General features: G+C 29.2%; 1 protein-coding gene and 1 long non-coding RNA gene across 4 annotated transcripts in view; one reads left to right on the forward strand and one right to left on the reverse strand.

Moving 5' to 3' along the window:
* Nucleotides 1-24,788, forward strand: part of ftz-f1 (ftz transcription factor 1) — a 191,122-nt gene that overhangs the window by 110,813 nt on the left and 55,521 nt on the right. The gene's annotated exons all lie outside the window — the stretch shown is intronic.
* Nucleotides 16,373-24,063, reverse strand: LOC147812772 (uncharacterized). The gene is made up of 4 exons (XR_015432424.1): nt 21,305-24,063; nt 19,747-20,728; nt 18,002-19,169; nt 16,373-17,268 (listed from the first exon to the last, which is right to left on the reverse strand). It is a non-coding gene; the product is annotated as an uncharacterized LOC147812772 (long non-coding RNA).

The raw sequence follows: 24,788 nt of genomic DNA on the forward strand, positions 1-24,788 counted from the left end.
CTTTTGAAATATTTAACTTTTGATGTAAATACCTGATTTTGCCACAGACCTACCTGATAAGACTATTAATTTTTTTCTCTTTCTCTCTTTTGTGTTATGTAAAATTTTATCTTTAAAATAGGTTAAAACCTACATTTGATTTCGTTTTCTTTCGAAATAGTGAAACAACTGGAATAATAATTTCTTAAATTGTATTGCTTTTTTCTTTTAATTATTTCTTATAACAGTTAAATAGAGGAAATATCTCTTTTGTATTTAATATTTTTAAATTTTTGTTCAAAATTGCTCGACAAATTGTGATTTTCTATCTTTTCGCATTAGGAGTTGGATTTTTGAAGTCGGACACTCATTTTTACAAACGTTTTTTTATTTATTAATATTAATAAAATAATGCGAATAAGAACAAGGGTGCGTAGTTTTTTTAAAAAGTGCTTAAAAGTACTTATCTTGTGATTTACGGTTTTTGAAAGCCCTTAAAGGTGCTTTTTTTTTATTCGGGGTTTGTAAAATATGCTTAATTTTCTATCTTTTAAAAAGATATTTTTTCTCCGCCGTTGTCGATTGTCTTTCTAAATTATGAAAAATGCATTATTTTCGCAATTTTCTCTGCAATATTTGTCAGTAACCAGTTATTTTATCTTGATTATGTAAAATTTTTGAATATGGTTTTGAATTATATTGATTTTATGTTTATAAAGTAAGAACTTGAAACGATAAAAAATTTCTATACTACTACACAGATCCTAATTATAATTTTTTTTTTGGAAAGTGCTTAAAAATATATTTTTTTAGTGCCAAAAAAGTACCTAAAAAAGGTGCTTATTTTTTGTTGAAAAATCTGGCTACGCACCCTTAAGAAAAATAAAGTTTTATTTGATTTGGGTAATGAATTCAAAATGCATGTGGAGTTTTTCATAGTTATTTGCGAGCATTGAATTAATATATTTATTTTAAAGTAGAAATTATAATTTTAAGCAAATGAGCAAAAATTTTCATTTTATATTAATCTTTTCTTTGAGAGCTCTCACCTTCACTCAAATATGCCCAACGCCCTACCAACCAGGCTATTCCGTCCTTTTTCTTCTTTTTTTTTTAACGAACAATTAAACTTGAAATAAAGGCATAACGCATATTTATAACAATTAATTATCTGTTTAACTTGTCAGAAATATTTCCTATTTTATAAGCTCGCATTTCTTAAAACGTTTACGGCCTTCTGTATCCAATTAATTTTTTAAATTGAAAAATGTGCAAATTATTTCAATTAGCAAACGATGGAATTTTAGAGTGATATTCGATGGAATTTTAGAGTGATAACTCTCGGCTTCGGCATAGTTGGAATCATTTGATTTTTTAAAAAAAATATCATTGATTTCAGATTTTTTTTTATTCCATATTTTTATAAATATATTTGTAAAGTTGTGATTTTTTTTAAAATAGACTCGTAAAAATTATATTTAAACTTAAAAAGTCAACGTTTTTAGTTTTATGTTGAATAGGTTTTGTGACTAAACTTCAGTCAATATGTTATTTAAGAATGGAAATAATGAAGGAAGGCTTATTTCGAAGAATCGATTTCATATGTTTCCTGATCTAAATTCATATATATATATTTTTTTTTCATTTGATATCCAATCGAGGTTGTTGTTTTCCTCTTTAGGTTTTTTTTTTTTTTTTTTTTTTTTTTTTTTGAATAAAAGCAACTATGTTTTTATTTATTCAAGAGAGCAGTGATTAGTTTGTAATCATTTCAGTTAGAAATACTAATAGAGTCCTCTTCTTGGATTTTTTGTAAAATTTTTTTTGATTTGCTGTTTTTATTTTAATTATATTTCCCAAACTTTTTAATGATAGGATTCGACAGCAAATAAACATTTCAGAAAAGATTGCAAATAAAGGTGTGGTTTTATTAGATAAGGAGAATTGATAATATTTTTTAACTTTTATTTCCTGAAATCTGTAAACCAATAAAATTATTAGCTTTGTGTTATCCGTTTTATAATTTTTTTTTTTTTTTAATTTAGTTTTATTTCTATTTAAACTAAGGAATACGGGTGGTGATGCTAAATAAAGTGAATTATGCAAAAACGTATTTTATCGAAAACCTAAAAACAGATTAATGTTTAATAGTAAATTATCTTACAAAAATGATGATTTCAGAATTGTATTGGTATAATTTTATCAGTTAAAGAAAATGAATACAGAATTATTGCAGGTCTTTTTCTACAGTTGAGGTAAGTCGGGGGGGGGGGGGGGTGACTTCTTTTAGTTACAGAGAGAGAAAAATTCTGATAAAAAATAAATAAATAAAATGTGATTCTGCTTGATAAAACCAAAGTATACAGTATTTAAACCATTCATTTTTGTAATTTTATGTTCACATGGTAAGGTTTGCCGGAAATTCTGATTTTTCAAAATTAAGAGTTCTTATTACCACGCATTTAGAAAAAATACAAAACTGAAAAGTAAATTTAACCGAATAAGTGGTTTTTATGTTAGGCTGCAAAGTATAATAATAAAATTACAAAAGGCTGCAACATTAACCAAATTTTAGCACGTGTATGATAAAACCATATTTTATGGTTAATTTTACCAAAATCATTTCAAAGCGATTCGATAAAAATGACCGAACTCTTTTTTTTTTTTTTTTTTTTTTTTTAGTCTGACCATACTTTTTTTTCTCAGTGTATAATATTAGTTTTAATTAATATTTAGGCAATTCTTTTTTATCTATTCATTATACTTAAAAAATGGAATAATTCATTTTTTAATGTATTCATTTTATATGAAAAAAATACGTATCGCAATAATGTTTATTTTTTAAATTTTTTTTTTTAAATTTATTTTATTTTAAATGGATTTTTTTATTAATAATAAAAAATTCGATTTATTTCAAAAAAAAAAATCAAGTAAATTTTATTTATTCTTAAGAAAAAGGATTTTCGCCAACTAGGAAATAGTTACATATAAATTGAAATAAGGTTTTTTGTTATTCAATTTAAGTTTTTCATATTTTCTCGCCAAACTTTAATTTTAAATTTGGGAAGTAGAACAGCTGTTTAAAATAATGAAGTATTTCCAGTTTTCACTAGGAAGTATTCTCAAACTTTTTCTTTCAATTATTATCAGTTCTTTGAGCGTATAAAAAGTTTAATAAAAACCCATTTTCACCGCTACTGGTTTTCATCTTATTATTTTAAATCTTTAAAGTAGAGCGATCACAATACTTTGTTTTGATAAGACATAGGAGCATTAACTACTTCCAGTATAATTATTTTAGAATAATAATGTCTCAATGTATGTTTTATTTTGATTTGGAAAATCTTGTTATGGTTTGTAAAGTGTTTATTTTAATTAAAATTCTATCTATCAAAAGATAAAGCATATTATTTTCATTTTGCAATAACGTTTTAATTAAAAGTAAGTAAATAAATAATCAAGCTCTTTTTATTTTTACATAATGTTTTGTTTAAGAGAATTTTCAAAAATAATAAGGTTAAAATAATTACACAAACACATTATTGGAAAACGAAAATCGTAGTTTTTTTTTATTTATTATTCACTCTCAATTTCCTCTTGAATTTGCGAAGACAAAAGTTCACAATTTGTTAGTTTAGGCTATTAAATGAAGAATAAATATAGGATAAGGAGCACAATTATTCCTTAAAAAAAATACAATTGTTTTAAATGGCTTCTGCCGAAACAAGTCCTTTTTCATTACGTTATTTATGTTCGCAAAATACGTGTTTAATAAGTTTTAAAAGTATTTGTACTGAATCAAACATGAAACAAATTTGTTATAATCGAAATATGTTTATTAAATAGCAAATTATTTTACAACCCTTGCAGTAAAATAACTTGGACTCTCATTGGACCAATATTCACGAATATTGGCCCAATAAGGTTCAAAGGGCCTATATTTTCCTATATGGGCCATATATAGTATTGTCCGATTCACTCAATATTTTACTGTCGCTTTACAACCAATATCGGCTCTATATAGAATTTTCAGATTCACCCCAGATATTTTATAATTATTATTCGACTAATATAAGCCCTATATTGGTCCTATATAGCCCGATATTGACACTGCGTATTACTTTACATTCCTAGCAGCAAAATAACTTGGGCCCTCATTGACACTGCATAGGACCAATATTAAATACTCTAGACATCCCAATATGGGACCCATATTGAGCCTATTTCGAGCCCAACCGATATTCCTATATTTGCCGATATTGACAACTGCATTGGACCCATATTAAAAAATCTAGACATCCCAATATTGACCCATATTGAGCCTATTTCGAGCCAAGATAAAATTGTTTCTAGCTTATAAATTAAATAATAATTACTTTTTTATTATTATTTCTCTCTTCCTTCCAGTGACATTGAAATCAGACTTTGAAAAAAAATGTAATCTTAACAAATAAAAGTGATTTGAATCGCGATTTAAAAGATGATTTACGAATTGCTGCAGATAGGTATAATTTAAATTAGATGATCCCAAAAAGTGTTCCAAGATGCACTAGTAATACATGGAAGGATCATAAGGGCTTCCAGAGAACTATTGAAAGTCGGGGTTCCGCCGAAAGAGGGTTGATCAATTAGGGTTTCATACCCGATTAAACCTCCGATTTAAATCATGATTACCTTAGTATAATTGAGAGTTATATATATTGAAGTATATTATTAGGGGTGTATCTCTTCGATATTCAAAATTTCAAGTCGGAAAAAAAAAATTTTTTACTTTAGTTTTATATTTACCAAAAATATTTAACCTCATGAGAGAATAAGCTTAAAGTTTTTTTTCTTTTTGGTAAAAAAGCGTAATATAAGTTTTTTTTTCTTTTTAAGGATTATAGCAAATTACTATATGCCACACACACCTATATTTATATATATATTAACATATTGTTTAATAAAATATCTGTTAAATACACACTTGGGTCACCCTGAATTTAAGGAAAATTAATGATTGCGCATTGATTTAGTGAGACCTAAATGATATATTTTTTTACAATTATTTGACCTTAAAAACCAAAATAATTTAAAATAAATTTCTGGAAAAAAAAAAAAGGAGTTTGGAGTTATGAATTTTGCAAGATTTAAACGGATTTTTACTATGTTTTTTTCCGACTTGTTCTTAAAATTTTCTGTGATCTGATTAAACAGCCCGTATTATACGTAAGATTTTTTTTTTTTTAAATTTAATAACTTTTTCGTATTAATTAAATGTTAAACCCTAATTTTTCAGTATTTTTCGATCAATACGCTGCCGTTTTTATCTTACGATATACTTATTATTATTATTATTATTATTTTGGTTGCTATTCTTAAAAATAATAATAAATTGTTATAAATTATCTGCAACTTAGAAACAAAATGTGAGGGACCTTTTTTTTGAATGAACATAAATGGAAAATATTTATCTTAAAATGTTCTTGGTTACATATTTTATTAAGAAATGGAGGCGATAAAGTTGCCAGTAAACACAGTAAATTCAACTTTTTTATTTATTTTTGAACAAATGAGAAATAAAAAATAAATAAATAATAGCTATCGAAATCGATAAGTACATTTTGTATATTTTTTTTAAATATTATTATTTTTTAGTTTATTTATTTGAAAAGCCCTTGCTTTTTTGTGTTGAGGTGTCATTGAGTTTAAAAAATCATTTCAATATTAACGTAAACGTTGGTAGTCCAAATACAATTACAGATATAAAACATTAAAAAACAAAAGAAATATTAATTAAGTAAATCTCAATTAATTGTTTTAATATTGCGGCAAGTTAAAAAAATGTAAGTCGCATCGTTCACGGATAAATTTCTGAAATTAAATAATATCAGAAACACTAAATTTGAATTGAGTTACTATCTGTTTGTTACTATAAATCAATAAAAAACTATCGACACTATCGAAGTATTGGTACTTCTCGATATTTTATAATATCGATTTTTTTTTATAATTTTTTATATCGATTTTAATACATAAATATCGATATTGATTTGAGTTTTAGAATGCCGTGTTTGCTAATTTTGGCTCGTGGAAGTAATAGTTTAAAAAGAGCATTTTCTACAGGAATCGAATTTAGTTTATTCAATTCAATGTTTTAGTTAGCTTATTTAAGTTAGTTAGATAATTTATTTAGTTAGTTTATTGAATTCAATTAGTTTATTCAATTCAATTATGGTTCTTCGTGTACCAAAATTCAATTTTTTAATTATAATTAGAATTCAACGGAGCAATTATTAACGTGGCAGCGGAAAGAGTTCAAAATAAAAGCATTAAGTTGTGATATATAACAGGGGTTTCCAACTTACATGAGGCCGGGGGCCGCAATTAAAAACACCAGTCAAATGGCGGGCCGCAACTTTATCAAAATTTTATATAGGACTTTTTTATGTTTGAAGGAACATTCAATATTACTGTCAGATTTTTATCAAGTTGTACAAAGCAAAAGTATTGAATTTTAAATTGAAATAAGAAGTAGATTTTTAAAAATTGTTTATTAAATTGCATATTAAAAAATTCTGGCCACACAATTTACAAATGTAAATAATTTCGTCCTAAATGAGTGGTTTCAAAAAGTTAAGTCGGAGAATTTCTTCGAAAAAATTTCTGATACGCATATGCTAAATTATATTCACAAAAAAAAAAAAAAAAAAAAAAAAAAAGAGCAACATACACGATTATTTTCGTATTTGAATAAATATTTTCTTGGGTGCAAAACCTGAGAAATATTTTTTTTTGCACCGTTGGTATGTTAAATTTCACAGAAACGAAGAAATTAGTTTTTTTTAATTTATTAATTTTTTTAAACGAAGGAAAAGTATTTTATAGTTTTTTAGTTTAATTAATAGAGTTTTTATGAAAAATGATAACCAATATATTTTAGTTCGCGGGCCACAAAAAAAAAAACGGCCAGTTGGTAACCACTGATGCATAATATTTAACATCTTTCTAAACATTGTTTTTAGTTTATCAGAGTCTTTGTGGGCCTCAGTGAACTAAATAGTTTCTCTCTGCAGCCTAATTAGGCCAGGGAACCTCGCTTAACATATCCCATAAATTATTGTGAAGAGAAGTAATAATTGTGAATGCAGTATACCTCATTAGAATATATTTATTTGTTATATTAACATTTATTATCTTAACATTACACATTAATTTTTTTAATAATGTTATTATAAAAAAATACTATCGGTTCTTTTTCAATGTCCCTTATCAGCATTAAGAAAAATATGATAATTAATCCAATGGCAACGTTGCAGCAAATTTATGTAATAATTCGTTGTTGCAATTTATTAATTTAATGATTAAAGTTAAATTTATCGTCAGAAGAAGTTAATGAATTGATAAGATAAAAAGGAAAAACGTCAACAAAGTTTCTTTAATGGGAATAGATATTCATCATCAGGGGTCTGTTTAGAAGAAATTTGGGTCCGTTAACGGACCCTTCACAAAATATTTTAACTTAAAAACGGACCCTTCACAAAATGATTTTTCTTTTAATCGGACCCTTCACAAATTTGTTTATCTTCATTATTATTTTGTTAATTGAATAAACCCTTTCCAGGGCAGAAAACAAGAAAGATGGATGTAAACGAATTAAGTTTTGTCTTCGGCAGACGATTCTTCCATTATTCGTCCGAAATGAATATTCTGCGCTCAGCAGTATAGGCTAAATACCAAATATTTGTATTTTCATCTCTAATTTAGAAGCAGCAATTGTTGTTTATTTTTTAAAATTTAATTTTTTTAGTTATAATTTTACAGTGTTGAGCAAAATCTTGTATGTCTTTACAATTTAAAAACTCCTTGAAAAAGTTTTTTTTTTTTTTTGCAATAACGGACCCTATTTGCACAAATTCATAAAAGCGGACCCTGGTTGAAAGAATGTGAGTAATTTTTTCACAATTTCACGAAAAACGGACCTTACACAAAATGTCTGGACAGACCCCTGATCATGAATAATTAACTAACGTTTAATCGACATCTACATAGGTACGATAATTAATCCAAAGTAAATGGACGCAACATAAGAGTTGTGAATATACATTATGTTGATAACATCTTTAAACACTAAAATAAAGTAACGTGGTTACTCATTTTGTTATGATTAATTCATTTATTAACTTTTTTTATATATATAAATTTGTCATCATAAATAAGTGAATTAGCATTTCAATAACAAATAAAAAAATTTTAACAAAAAAAAAAAAAAAAAAAATGCGTCTGCAATCGAGTGAAAATGAGTAATTAACGTATGATATTTTTTTGTTTCTTTTTTTCTTTTTTTTTAAATATCACCCTAAAGATGATAGATTACACAATGCGGTAATTTAAAAAAATAATAATAACGTAATTTGTTTCAGAGTTAAAAGATATCGCTGAATATTAAACGAGTTTCTTCGTGAAACCAGCTTCGCTCTGCAGATCGCGTTACCTTTGCAAAGAAAAGTTGTTTCATGAACCAGTGAGGTGGCCTTATTATTCAGCATGAATTTCATGGCTTCTGAATTACGCTTCCGTATGGAAACCTAATATTTTCTTCAATTTTACAATAAGGGTTTGCCACTGCCTTTTTTCATGCACGCTTAATTTAATTTATTCCATTGTTTATGGAACCCGATTTCGGTTGTTTTCATTTTATTTATTTTATTTTATTTTTTCTCTTCAATTTCGCGTAATGAGAATTCGTTGGTTTGTAGGTGAAAGTTATTCACTTTTTCATGTTTAACATGGTGCGTAGCGTTTTTAAAAAGTGCGTAAAGGTGCTCATTTTCGATTTTCGTTTTTTAAAAGCCCTTAAAGGTGCTTTTTTTCATTGGGTGTTTCTAAAAAGTGCTTAATTTTCCCTTTTTCAGAATGAGATTTTTCCTTTACCATGTTGGTTTTCGCTTCGAATTATGCAAACAGACACAATTCAACCCCAATCTATTTCGGCGCATTGGCAGTCCATAGCGGAAGAAAACATCATTCGTTTTGCATGATTCAAAATTTCATGATTTTTGACAAATGTCAAAAATAATACCGAAAGTTTTTTTTTTTTTGTTGACATGATGGCTAAAACAAGATAAAACCGCTTAAAGTGCTTAAAAATATGGTTTGAGTGCTTGAAAAGTGCTTATTTTTTGTTGAATAATTTGGCTACGCACCCTGTTTATTGTTTTCTTTATCAACGACGGTTATAAAATAAAATAAAGTATTATGCAAAAGTGTGGTTTTCTCATTGTTCTATTAAACGTTTTCACAATCCATTTTGGCGTACCGTCGGTATGAAAGCGCCAATCATTTTACACGTTTGATGAAATACTTGCGAGTCCGCATGTGCGTCTACTGTGCTGGGTTTGGTGAGATTCTTGCACTCTCGTGTACAACTCTGCTGCATTTTTCAAGTTATTCTCAATTTCAGGCTTCATTTTCCAACCTCTGAAATCGAACCGAAAAACCTCTTCATCTTTTTATAATGGCTAATATAATCAAGAAAAGAGATCTTTGTCAGATACAAGTTATTTTATCATGATCATGTAAAGTCTTAAAAAATTATTTTGCATTTTGTTAATGTACGTAGTGCTTAAAAATACTTTTTGAGTGCTTGAAAAGTACTCAAATTGTGCTTATTTTTTATTGAAAGCTTTGGCTACGCACTGTGATGTTGATTTTAGCCACGTATTATGCAAAAAGACCCTGTTCATATTCTTCTATTCAACGTTTTCACTATTAATTCAACCCCTATCTATTTCGGCGTACCGTCTGTCCTTAGCGTATGAAAACGCCATTCGTTTTGCGCTCAAAATTTCATGATTTTAGACAGTTGTCAAAAACTATGCCAAAAGTTTGATTTTTATTTTTTTGACATGACGGTTAAATCTGGATAAAACTGTCAATTGTCAAAAACTTGCCAACACTGCCTAATTATATTTTTTAAAGTGCTTAAAAATATTTTTAAGTGCTTAAAAGGTGCTTATTTTTTGTTGAAGAATTTGGCTACGCACCCTGCTTTTACAATGCTTTTTATTTTTATTTATTTATTTATTATTATTCTAAGTTCATGCAAAATTTGAACACCAGAGTAACGTTGCTTCATCATTGTATAAGCATTTGCAAGATTTTTTTGTATTAAATAATATTAGTATTTTCTAGAAATGAACGGCTTTTTAAAAGTGGCCTTGTAATGACATGACCTTAGGCATTTTCACACACAACATTTATCGTAGGGTTATCTATAATAACAATAATTAAAAAATAATAATAATAATATTTGTATTTTTGAGAAAGGAACGGCTTTTAAATAACAGTCTTAGCACGAGGATTCGTGACCTTTTTCTTTTCTCTCTACTTAATTCAACGTTTTTTAACGACGAATTAAGAACGACCCACAACGACGTCTTTATATGGTTTAGTTGTATTTCTATTAAGATTTCTGTATTTTTTTAAAAAAAACAAGCAAAAGTTTTTTAATTTCTGTTGCAGAAATAACATATCGCGTCGTATTCATTAAAAATTTCTTTATCGAAATCAAAATTATTAAATAAATTTAATAAGATTTCAGTTTTTAAAAATATTGCCCACCCGCTAAATATTTCGTTATCGAACTCTAAAAAACCACACCCTTTTATTTCAATCACATATTTTCCCGGTATTTAAGTTAAATAAATCCAAACTTATTTTGATTTCTTATAATATAGAAAGTTGTAATCAGATTTGCTCTCATTTCCATTCAAAGAACAACAAAAAAACTATATTATTCCAACTGCTTTGAATGATTTCTTTTGAAAAAACAAAGCAAATAACAACACTTTCGCATTTTGATTGAAGTGCAGTCATTCTTTTTTTAAATACTTGTGCATTTTTCTGTGATTTAAATCTGCAATCATATTCGAAAGGGAAATTAGAATTTTCCCATGTAGGCCAACGGAAACTTCGTTTGCTACTTAAACGTGAAAGAGAAAACGTACATATTATGTTTCACCTATTTGAAATATGCGTGAAAATAAAAACGAAAAAGAGTGAAAAAGACATGATAAACAGCAACGGTACAAAACAAATTAATAGAGCATCATCGTAATAAACTCTTTTATTATCGTTTTCGACCGAGAATTCTGGTTTAAAAAAAGTAAAAAAGAAAAATAAATTAAAAAGAAAATATAGAGAGTCCTGTCCTTACGTGCACTGACCTGTAACGTTATTGGAGGCGGAAATTAGTATAGTTCAACTGATTTTTTTTTTTTTTTTTTTTAATGTTTTCACATTTTAATGTACAAAACATGAGGGCTAAAGATAGTGTTTGGCAAAAGTAATAATTATGGATTTTTTTCTTTCTTCTTTTATTTAAGAATAGGGATTATTAATTCTATTAATCTCATATGAATAAGGGTTCAAAATTTTTATAATTCTTAAATAAATATTTAATAATTTCAGAATTCTTCAATATTTACTTTTTTTTCTTCAATAAATTCAGAATTCGAGTTTTTTTTTTAAAAAAAATTGCTTATGTTTTATTTTTTCTTTTCCTCCACCTTGGTCGTGTAATAACAAATTAATAGAATAAGTAATATTCTTGGAATTTGAAAGTCATTGCCTCTAGAAGAATCATAATGTAGAATATGTTATATTCTTGAAAAATAAAAGTTATTGTCGCTAGAATAATAATAATTTAGAATATGTTATATTATTGAAAAATAAAAGTTATTGTGGCTAGAAGAATCATAATTTAGAATATGTTATATTCTTGAAAAATAAAAGTTATTGTCCCTATAATAATAATAATTTAGAATATGTTATATTCTTGAAAAATAAAAGTTATTGTGGCTAAAAGAATCATAATTTAGAATATGTTATATTCTTGAAAAAAAGTTATTGTCGCTAGAAGAATCATAATGTAGAATATGTTATATTCTTGAAAAATAAAAGTTATTGTCCCTTATAACTTGATATTAATGCTACAAATATCTATGTCCACGCTTTTCTCAAATTGAAAAAATGAAAGCATTAAAATGTGAATAAAGTGTATGTATTCACATACAAATAATAAAAATAATTTTTTTTATTACGGCATGCTTTTGTAACGTATAACGTAAAATAAAATTTTTTAAAGACTAAACGAAAATTTTCGAATGAATGGCAAATTTTTTTTTTAGTAATATCGAGTGTTTATTGTCGTTTTTTTAATGATCACAGTTACAGTATTCAAAATTTTATAATTTTTTAATAATATTCCGAAATAATTCGCAATTCAATAATAATTTCAATAATTGGCTTAAATGTTATGAATATTGATAGGCAGCAACAGTTTCATTTAAATGTTTTCCGCAAATGTTGTTTATTATTATACTACGAAAGAAGATAGTTAATTACAATTATATTTTTTACGAAATAATTTGAAATGAATATTTTTTATTAATTTATAAACCTTCCCTCACTTATAACTCCTCTTACGAGTCAACTCATTTAAAATTAAAATTTAAATTGTTCATCACTCATTTAAAATTTAAAGTGTTGAAAAGGTGAGTTCAAACAAAAGAGTAAGCCATAAAGTTTCAAATACGGAAAAGAAAATTTTAAAATATACAAATGAAAATAAATTAAGAGAAGATAATTTAGGATTACGCAGTGGAGAAGTTCTATTCTAATAATTTGTTTGCATTTTTAACGTTTTGAAGTATTTTTTTTCTCCAATTGAAACTTCATGACTTAAGGTGTGCCTGAACTTACTTTTTCTTTCATTTGAATTTTAAATTTGTGAGAAAGAGAACTTGTGACGAAAATTTTCTTCCACGGTTTTTCTTCTCTCCTTCAAATTTTATATTTTAAAATTAGTGCAGTTTTTTTTTTTGTATTAAGTTCGAAACTCATATTATTTCCTCACTCAGAACGATTCAGGTGGATGGCTTTATTATTTGGGATGCACTGTGCACATATTCTGATGAAACTGCAAAACGAATTTCAGAGTATTCAAAGCTTAAAAAAAATCACACAATAATAATAAGTATTAACTTTTAACAGTAGCGCAACTATATAAAATCCAAAGTGAAGATTAATGATTATGAAGTGTCAACAATAATTAGTTGTAGTTGTTGTAGTTAAACGTTTTCTGTATGTGCAGTTCATTGCCGTTTTTTTTAATGAATTATGGTACTCAAGGATGTGCGGCTTTTGTTTTTTTTTTTTAAAAAAAAATTGGTTTAGTGTAACGAAGAGGAAGCAACTCTCACTTGCACACATTACGGGGAAAATTTAATACCAGAAAGAATGGCCAATTATTTAAGTGCAACGAAGAGGACTTACGCTTTTCGAACACTATTGTTTTTTTTTTTCCCTACACACCCAGCTACCTTCAATTAATTGAACTAGAGGTTCACAAAGTATAAACCACTTAATTGTTTTTTTTTTTATATTTTTTTTTTTTTTTTTTTTTGTGAATTTGAGGGTGTTTAATATTTGTAGTGGTAGTTACGCCACATAACTCCTCTTTCAGAATTTTAATTGTGATAGAATTCGATGAACGATTGCCGCTAGTTGATTTATGCTGTTTTTTTCTTCTTCTTTTATTTATTTATTAGTTTTTTAATTATATCAATTTGCTCATTATAATTTTTTCTTCATTTTTGTTTATTGAAAGGGAGACTTTTATTTACTTCACCGGCTTTTTTTTTATCGCTATATTTTAAGTAAATCAACTGTTTAATGTGATCCATCCATCGATGTTGTCGAGTTCATATCACTTCCGCAGGTCACCATTGAGGGGATTTAATTATCGACTGTGTCAACCTTCATTTACTAAAAAGTGACTTAATATAGAATCAAGTTAACTTGTCTTATATACTAGTGAATCGGTATTTAATGTTTATAGTGGTAGTTACACCACACTAGAATACTCAATGTATTTTTTTTTTAAGAATCGCTTTTGAAATTAAATTTTTTTGTTTTTAATTATTTAAAATTTAAAATGCATAACCTCTTTTGGAATATATTTTTTTTCTGAAGGCGTTAGGTTTTTACATTAATTGATAAGTTGTAGTTCCTAGCATATGAAGGTGCGGCCATTGAAGAGGGATTCCGGATTTTAATCCCATTGACAACCTATAGGCTATATTTAAGTAAAGATTCTGTAAAAACCTGGTGGAATCTGTGTCAAAGAGAGTAAAACTGGTTCATTAATCACTGGGTGGGGGTGGGAGCGTATTAAATATAGGTTAAGAACAAAATGCATTAATATTCCCAGTAACTGTTGTTTTCTAAATCATGTGTCTGATAAATAAAATGAAAGGGTTTAAAAAAATAAAGTTAAAACAGCGTAAAAAGTGTCACATATATAGGCAATATAAACGTTTCGGTTCTGTATGGAATCCCCGTCTTCAGTGTCGAAAATACAGAAGAGGGATCAGCTGTGTTCTAACACTGAAATGGTGCTATATTATAGTAGTACTGAAACGATCGTTATGTGATATCATTTGTATTCTTTTTCAAGTAGCTTTTAGGCAAACGATAAAATTCTCTCGGTATTGTATTGAAGCACCTTATTTAGTGTCAAAACACAGAAGAAGAATCAGTGCTCAGACACTGAAGAAGGTGCCTTTTTATAGTTCTGAAACGATCGTATGCCTGTTTATGTGACTGTATTCGTTCTTTTTATGCGCTGTTTTTGAATCGACAATACGATCGTTTCGGTACTGTAATGAAGCATCTTCTTCAGTGTCGAAACATAGTTCGACACTGAAGAAGGTGCTTCATTATCGTATCGAAGCAGTTATAAATCTGTTTATAGAACATTGTCTGTGCTCTTTTTCTCGTTGTTTTCGCTTTATTCGCGTGTTTGATTTTTTAACGTGCTCACTACTGTACTTATACTGTTACTGTACTTATTCTGTAGCTACTGATAAAGGTGAAGCTTAAGTTGGCTGTTACTCGTGAAGGGTTAGTAATCTACTAGATCACTCAGCTGTTTTAGCAACAGTTTAGAAAAACAGTTATAAATCTGTTTGTAAGACATTATTGGTATTCTTTTTTTCGTTCTATTCTCGTGTTTAATTTTTTAAAATGCTCTCTACTGCACTTATCCTGTAGCTACTAAAGTTTAAGTTAGCTGTTACTCGTGAAGGCTTAGTAATCTAGAGCACTCAGCTGTTTTAGCAACAGTTTAGAAAAACAGTTGTAAATCTGTTTGTAGGACATTATTAGTATTCTTTTTTTCGTTTTATTCTCGTGCTTAATTTTTTAACATGCTCACTACTGCACTTATCCTGTAGCTACTGAAGTCTAAGTTAGCTGTTACTCGTGAAGGCTTACTGATCTAGATCATTTAGCTATTATAGCAACAGTTTAGTAAACAGTTATAAATCTGATCCTAGGACATTATTAGTATTTTTTTCGTTTTATTCTCGTGTGTTTAATTTTTTAACATGCCTACTACTGCACTTATCCTGTAGCTACCGAAGTCTTAGTTAGCTGTTAGTGAAGGCTTAGTAATCTAGATCACTCAGCTGTTTTAGCAACAGTTTAGAAAAACTGTTGTAAATCTGTTTATAGGACATTATTAGTATTCTTTTTTTTTAATTTTGTTCTCCTGTTTAATTTTTTAACATTACTACCTCACTTATCCTGTAGCTACTGAAGTCTGAGTTAGCTGTTACTCGTGAAGGTTAGTAATCTAGAACATTCAGCTGTTTTTAGTAACTCTCTCATTTATTACGCATAAGTCAAAATGACGCATTGAATCATTTTCTGAAAATTATATGATACTAAAAACTCTATTTTGTTTTTAACCTGTTTTCGGCTACGGTTACGCTTCCATTCTTGCGTGTCGAGAAATATTAAGTGTTTATTCAGCAGTATTCTTGTCGGCGTTTTATAGATAAGACAGCGATGACTCATACTAGACTTCCAAGAAATTTTAATACCCGCTTCCTATCTCTGTACCCACTAAATTTTTAAACAATACAACTCGTTTTCTGACGAAGAAATACGATTTGTTCCATTTTACTACGCTTAGCACCCCTTTCCCCCCCCCTTTTTTTTTTTATTCTTCGAGAGCAAGTAACAAAAATATAGAGTTTGCATTCGTACTTCCTGTTTTTAAAAACAGGGATTGACAATAATTTAGATTTAAAAAAAACTGCTTCGCAGAAATTAAATTGACCAAAGGGTAAGAACCTGTTTTGGATATAATTGTTTCTCTGTTTTGTGTTACCCTGACACTCCCAATGATTTTGTTCTCTTTTAAGTTACATAAAATATGTATAAAAATATATTTTTTTATAAATTTTTTTTTGGCAACAGTAAACACAGGGGCGGATTCTTCTCGAGAAGTTAGTTCTCGTCTCTTGACGGGACTTGTTGACCCAGAATTCGAAAAAGATGGGGTCACGTTTCTTGGGAGGAACAATACCTGGTTTGGATCTCGAATGTTTTGAACACGAATTCTAGTGAAAAAGGTGGACTTTTCTTTCAATTGTTTGAGAAAAGTAAAGTGAAAAAAGTTTTTATTTTTTTTTTATTTATTTATTTATTTAGGTAGCTTTTGCGTGGTGAGATTAATGTGTTCTGTTTTCCCTCTTTTTTTCGAATTGAAGTGATAATAAATCGAAGTTGGTTTACTTTCGAATAAATTAATTGGCGGAAAGTGTCAGAATTTTCCCACTAAGTGCCTGTTATAATGTTTATTATTATTATTTCTTTTAAAACTTCTTTTCACTTTAAAATAAACATTTACAAAGTCGCTTATTAATTCAACTCTTGGACAGTTAAACTGGAGCATTTTGAATTATTGTGTTTGAACACTTCATTAAATAAGGAAAAACAGAACATTGGCGAAAAAAATTTGACGTTGTTCTTTTGTATTTAAACAAAATAATGCAACTTGTAAGATAATTCACAATCAATATAGTACAACAAAATAGAAACTTAAAACCGAGTTTTTCAGGTAAAAAGAGTTTATTTTTAAATTTTTTTTTTAAATATATATCAAACCTACAATATAAGGCATGTCACTTATGAAAGACGTGTGAGAAATTTTAAGTGATGAGAGAAGTGTAGTGTATCTACCACTACAAAAATACAATTTCAATTCACTAGTATATAAGACATATCAACTCGATTCTATGTCAGGGTACCTTTTCATAGACATAGATGAAGGTTGACATTGTCGATATCTACTCTCCCCACATTGGTGACCCGGACGTGATGTGAACGAGCCTACCTTGACAGGAACTCCCATTTCGATTTGAACACGCTTACTTCGATGGATGGAGGAACCTTTACCTAGACCAGTGATTCTCAACCACTGTGCCGCGGCACTTTTGTGTGCCGCCAAATTCTTAAAATGTACCGCCAAATATTAGAAATGATACAATAAAAATTATAATGCTTTTTTTTTATTATGAGTAAAGTTTAAATTAAAGAAAAGTGTATATATATATAGATACTTTTCATAATTTTTTCACGCTTTAACCGCGTGAACATCTTTGTCGGCGATTTTATTGTCTCTGACAATCTTAAAATAAGATGGAAGTGTTTAAATTGAATATGAAACACAATTTTAAAAAATTTTGTAAGAGCTAATCATTAAAGTAAGCTATGCAATTAACAAAGGATAACTAAAAAAACAAATATATAAAAAACAAATTAACAAAGGATAACTAACAAAAAATTAGCTAACAATTAATAATTAGCAAGAAAGCTAATTAACAAGAAATCACAGAAAAATAACAGTTAATAATTATAGAAAACAAGCTAACAATTAATAACTAGCAAAAAATAAATAACTGTTACTAACTAGTAAAAAATTGGTCGAAAGAAATAATTAATCCCTTAATAAATGTGCTTTTGTAGTACATATTATTTTATTTCACATTCAAAATTATTATCACAAACTATGTAACACAGTGTAAGATGGGTAATTAAACAACTTTTAATCTAATTTTTCATTGTGTGCCGTCAAATTACGAAATCGTTGAAAGTGTGCCGCAACAAAAAAAGGTTGAGAACCACTGACCTAGACGATGGTTGACAGTGTCGATAACAACTCACCCCCCCCCCACAAGAAGCTTTAATTTTGTCTGTTAGTTTTTTTATGTCGCTAAATGGTGGAAATTTCTGTTAGTAAGCACAATTTAATAAGCAATTGTAAGTTGTTTTAGGGTCAACAACAAAGCTCCAGTTGAAATTTAAGCCGTCTATATAGTTTGTCCGTAAGTAGATGATAAATTTTTCTTGTAGTGATCACTACATTGTCTCCAGGCAGTGATATCTGGAGGAGTTTTGAGTGGGAAAGTAGTCGATATTTTGATGGACGAGGCTATAAAATGACGTTAAAATTCTGGTCGTAGCAATCCGGATCCTAATGAAACTTGAGCTCGGAGTTACAGTAGATATTAAAGGTAGATGGAAAGTGATCAGAATTGCGATCATCAGATCTCGCACATCAAAGACTCGAAAGCGAGTTGATAAGAACGTGGCAATAAACATGTTTTAAAAAAAACTATGGTTGATCTACATGCAGGGTGGCAGAATCGCAGCGACATGGCGACATTGTCGCAGATCGTTACAGAGTTCTTGCAGAAAGAGTTTTCTATTAAAAAGCAAAAAATTTTACTTTTCTTTTCTACACAAATTTACAGGTAATATTTAAATATGTATTTCCGGCAGTTATTGATATTGATTTTCACGTGATTTTTTAAATACCCCGATAGATTTCACACAATATGGAAAATTCGAATCGTGCATTTGGGTATTTAGTTTTTAAGGCAGTATTTCTATGGAATTTTTGGCAGTTATTTCTATTGATTTCTCCTTAGTTTTTTTTAAATCCGATATTTTTTTATACGATATTATTTATTACAACAACCTAATCTCGGAACGAAACACGCATTTAAAGAATCTCGATTCGCGTGATTTCATCGTCGATCTATTTTTCGTCAATTACTACTACGCGGATTTCAAGATTTTTAATTTTTTTTATTTTTTTATTATTGTGATTATTATTTACAAAATGCGAAGAAGGAAATAATTTGTGCGTTGTAAACACAACTTTTTGTTAATTTAAATTAGTAACATGATTATTATTAAAAGTATCTTGCAGAATGATATTAGTGCTAGAATGTTTTATCGCAGATAGCTCTAAAAAAATCTGCCGCAGGGTGAAAGATATCGTTTACAGGGGTCTGTTTAGAAGAAATTTGGGTCCGTTAACGGACCCTTCACAAAATATCTTTTCATAAAAACGGACCCTTCACAAAATATTTTAACTTAAAAACGGACCCTTCACAAAATGATTTTTCTTTTAATCGGACCCTTCACAAATTTGTTAATCCTCATTATTATTTTGTTAATCGAATAAACCCTTTCCAGGGCAGAAAACAAGAAAGATGGATGTAAACGAATTAAGTTTTGTCTTCGGCAGACGATTCTTCCATTATTCGTCCGAAATGAATATTTTGCGTTCAGCAGTATAGGCTAAATACCAAATATTTGTATGTTGCATCTCTAATTTAGAAGCAGCAACTGTTGTTTATTTTTGAAAATTTAATTTTTTTAATTATAATTTTACAGTGTTGAGCATAATCTTGTATGTCTTTACAATTTAAAAACTCCTTGAAAAAGTTTTTTTTTTTGCAATAACGGACCCTATTTGCACAAATTTATAAAAGCGGACCCTGGTTGAAAGAATGTGAGTAATTTTTTCACAATTTCCCGAAAAACGGACCTTTTACAAAATGTCTGGACAGACCCCTGGTTTACAAGTTTTCGATATTTTTTATACAAATATGGCGTTTTTTTTTAAACTAATAAGTTAATATACATTGATTCAAACAATTGTCAACCTCAATAACTTCTAATGATAGGATTCTAACGTACTAAGTGCCAAACAGAAATGCTGCGTAGGATCGACTTCGTGTAACAAATGCTAATTCTCAATTAGGCACTGAAATGAGACAAAGCGTGCTACCATTTTTTTCCCCCGATGGATTTGAATTTTTTTGACTATTAAACATTGTGCGTAGCGCTTTTTTTAAAAAGGTGCTTAAAGGTGGTTTTTTTTTTCATTGGGTGTTTTTTAAAAAAGTGCTTAATTTTCCCCTTTTCATAATGAGATTTCTTTACCATGTCGATTTTCGCCAAGTATTATGCCAAGAGCCCCGATGGCTCAGGGATAGAGCTTTCGCCTTCCAATGAGGCGAACCGGGTTCAACGTGAAATATTCTCAGTGGTGACCCTCAGTGCTGACGTGAAATTCCTCAGTGGTAGACGGATCATGGGTTAGAGTCCCCTTGCCGTCAGGCTAACCGTAGGAGGTTCTCGTGGTCTTCATCTCCATGTAAACGCAAATGCAGGCACGAAGGCAATTTTCTCCCGATACTCGATCCAGGAGTTCCCTTGTGTTCTGGATTGGGTTCAAAATTACAAGGCTACGGAGTTGAACATTAGTAAACGTAAACCCCAAAAATTGGGTCAGCTGTTCAACGACGGTTATAAAATAAAATGAAGTATTATGCAAAAGCGTGATTTTCTCATTGTTCTATTAAACGTTTTCACAATCCATTTTGGCGTACCGTCGGTCCTTAGCGTATGAAAGCGCCAATCATTTTACAGGTTTGATGAAATACTTGCGAGTCCGCTTGTGCCCCTACTGAGCTGAGATTGGTGAGATTCTTGCACTCTCATGTGCAACTCTCCTGCATTTTGCAAGATACTCTCAATTTCAGTCTTCCTTTTCCACCCTCTGATATCAGGGGTCTGTCCAGACATTTTGTGAAGGGTCCGTTTTTCGTGAAATTGTGGAAAAATTACTCACATTCTTTCAACTAGGGTCAGCTTTTATGAATTTGTGCAAATAGGGTCCGGTTATTGCAAAAAACTTTTTCAATGAGTTTTTAAATTGTAAATAGATACAAGATTATGCTCGGCACTGTAAAATAATAATTAAAAAAATTAAATTTTCAAAAATAAACAGCAATTGCTGCTTCTAAATTAGAAATGCAACATACAAATACTTGGTATTTAGCCTATACTGCTGAACGCAGAAAATTCATTTCGGACGAATAATGGAAGAATCGTCTGCCGAAGACAAAACTTAGTTCGTTTACATCCATCTTTCTTATTTTCTGCCCTGGGAAGGGGTTAGTCGATTAACAAAACAATAATGAAGACAAACAAATTTGCGAAGGGTCCGATTAATAGATAAATTATTTTGTGAAGGGTCCGTTTTGAAGTTAAAATATTTTGTGAAGGGTCCATTTTTATGAAAAGATATTTTGTGAAGGGTCCGTTAACGGACCCAAATTTCTTCTGAACAGACCCCTGGATATCGAACTGAAAAATCTCTTGATCATTTTATAATGGCTAATATGATCAAGAAAAGTGTTCTTTGACAGAGACTAGTTATTTTATCATGGTCAAGTAAAGTCTTTGAAAATTATTTTGCATTTTGTTCACGTACATAGTGCTTAAAAATATTTTTGAGTGCTTAAAAAGTACTTAAAAATTGCTTATTTTTTGTTGAAAGATTTGGCTACGCACCCTGTATATGCCTGAAATAAATATCCGCAAAATAGCTTTCTATGTGAAAAAAATAAATCATAAAAAAATTGTTAAGATTTGCATTTATCGAAGACTTTCGAAAATTGGCGAATACTTTTGATGTTTGGCTAATTTACTGGCTGATAATTTGAATCCTTAGCACGGGCCCTGATTTATATTACTTTTTTTTCAATGCAAACAAGACTTTTTGTAAAAATGAAAGTGAAATAGTTATTTTTCTTTCTCTACCAAATAGTTTACCATTTTGTACACGAATTACTGACTGATTCAGGTTACCTTTTTTCCCCCCAACAAAACAATAAAAGATTACATTCTCGCACGGGTTTTAAGTAAATTTATGATATTTTTTCGGGGCGAACAGAAAGAAAAGAAAGTCGAAAGAATCCAATTGTCTGTGGAACGTTATTCTTGGTACAATTGTTCTTCCTTGTGCTAAATTTTTTTTCTCACCTGTCTTGGCGATTTTTTTTTTCAAGGAGTAATTTCGGTTTCGTTTCATCCAATTTGGGGGTAAAAAACGAAGAAAAAAAAACTGTTAATAGGGTTTTGGTTTATATGAAGATGCCGAATTTCCTAGTTTTGAAGAAAAGATGTTTATTTTTTTGTGTGTGTATGTGTGATTGAACACTTTTTTTCTTCTTTCTTTCCTATTAAATCTTTCGACATTTTTGATTTGGCACGCCCTTTAATGTAGCTCTTTCTGTTGACTCCATTGTTCGAATTTTTTTTTTTCTGGAATCGAAATATTTTTAGATTATTATCTTCCTAAAATGATTTTTAGCTTCGAAAGTAGGTTGCGTTGTTTGATGTTGATGCGAATTTGATTAGGTATTAGAAGCATTTTTTTTTCTTTATAATTTGTAATTGGTTAAGGGAACACGATCAATTGCACTTCTCTTTATTGTATTGTAAGTATTGCAGGACCTTTTTCCTTTAAAAAAAAAAAAAAATGGATTCAATTCTTGGTTTTTATCAGATAAATAAGAGTGCGTTTTAAAGTGATGAATTGCTTTTCCAGGTATATGCAACCTTCTTTTAATGGGTCGATCAATCTTTTAATGCAGTTCTTTAGAAATGAGTTATTTCGTTTGATTTTATTTAAATTTAAAATATAATAACTTAGAATTATAGAAAGAAATACGAAAGAAATAACAAACCCAGACGATATGTTTTTACGAAAACTATTTAAATGCGCGCAAATGTTCCTGTTGTACTAAACAATATTAAATGGCAATCTGTCTAACTGTTGTGACTTTCTAACAGCTATTCGTGACTGTTAGGTTAGTTTTGCCCATACATTGTCCTCTATGCTAGTTATGAAAATAATGCAAAATGTTAATATGAGGTCAGTTTTGTGCAACAGAAAACCATTATTCTGTGAAACTGAAAAGTATTTATGATTTAAATTTTTCTTATTTGCAACATGGTGATTAGCGTTTTTAAAAAGTGCTTAAAAGTGCTTATTTTCGTTTTTTAAAAGCTTTTTTCATTTTTCAAAAGTGAGTTTCATTTTTCAATTTTCCCTTTTCAAAAATGAGATTTTTTCTTTACCCTGCCGATTTTCTTCACGTATTATGCAAAAGCGTGCTTTTCATATTGTTCTTTTCAAAGTTTTCACAATTTATTCAACCACAAGCAATTTCGGCGTACCGTCAATTCATAGCGTATGAAAGCGCTAATGATTTTACATGTTTGATGAAATGCTTGGGAGTCCGCATGTGCGTCTACAGAGCTGGGTTCGGTAAGATTCTAGCACTCTCATGTGCAGCTTTGCTGCATTTTGTAAGATAATTCTCAATTTCAGACTTCATTTTCCACCCTCTGATATCGAACCGAAAAATCTCTCTATCTTTTTATGTTGGCTAATATAATCAAGAAAAGAGTTCTTTGTCAAAAACTGAAACTAGTTATTTTATCACTATCATGTAAAGACATTGAAAATTATTTTGCATTTTGTTAATGTACATAGTGCTTAAAAATATTTTCTGAGTACTTAAAAAGTACCTAAAATGTGCTTATTTTTTGTTCAAAGATTTGGCAACACATCCTGTTTTCTTATTTGTAAATTTATTCCAACACTTCACTGTCTGGGCTCATAAAAATTTGCAGAAATTAATAATTTTTCCACTGAATTAATTAGCTTATATGATGTGTTTCTGGGGGTTTAAGAATACCGAGTTTTTCAGCAGTGCTATGTTTCATACTTGACAAGTTAAAATATCCCAAGCACTCTCAGTTGGATTTATGTCAGGGCTCTAGGACTGGCCAGTCTAGTACTTGAACATTTTGTAGAGAACGCAATTTTTTTTTTTTTTTTTGTCCAGCGAGTATCGAGGCATTATCTTGTTGAAATGGGCAATCAATTCCTTTCAAGAGGTCTTGCAAATAGAGCATATGTTGCCTCAGTATATCTTCATACCTTTTCGACGTTTCCTTTTGTTTTCCTTCCAGAGATTCGAAAAACGCTGTTTTTCGATGCTCTGTCTCCAAGGGGAAAAAAAAAGAAAAAGAAAAAAAGCCGTATTTCAAGTGCCTTATACTTGAAATAATAAAGTGATGATTTAAAACAATATGTATTATTTTGCCGTGAAGAATTATCTGGGCTTTAGAACAGACAAATAAATTAAATATTTTAAAAGTTATTTAACTTTTTTAAAAGTCGTAAATTTGGCGACATTTTTGCACCGAGATGAAACTGATTGAAATCCCGCCAGTTTTTGCAAATTTTTATGAGCCCAGGTAGTAATGCAGCATTGGAGAAAGTTTTTATGTATTAAAAAAGCTAGACCACGAACGCGAAACTGTTGCTTTTTCTCCATATAAACGTTTTGCTCTGTAGAATTATCTGGACTTAAGATGGAACAAATGACTAAAATATTTTAAAATTTGTTAAACTTTTTAATATCGCCAATTTTAGACGACATTTTTCAACCCAGGTGAAAATGATCAAAATCAGTGTCTTATTCCTTTTTTTTTCCCTTTTTTTTTGGCAAATTTTTAATTTTTATGAGCTCAGAAAAGACAGCAATAGAATAAGTTTTTGAATATTAAGAAATTAAACAGCTAATACTTTTCATTTTCACAAAACTGTGGCTTTTCTCCATATTGACGTTTTGGGCCATATTTAGCATAAACATGAAGAGTGCTGACTCAAGATTGGCATAAGTTGACCCAACAATCATGAGTAACTGTCGCCAACTCAGATCAGTTATGAAAATAGCATATTATTCGCAAAAAGGTAA

This window comes from Parasteatoda tepidariorum, chromosome 3, assembly GCF_982258835.1.
Source record: "Parasteatoda tepidariorum strain Cologne lab strain chromosome 3, Ptep-v5.0, whole genome shotgun sequence".
NCBI classification, from domain to species: Eukaryota; Metazoa; Arthropoda; class Arachnida; order Araneae; family Theridiidae; genus Parasteatoda; species Parasteatoda tepidariorum.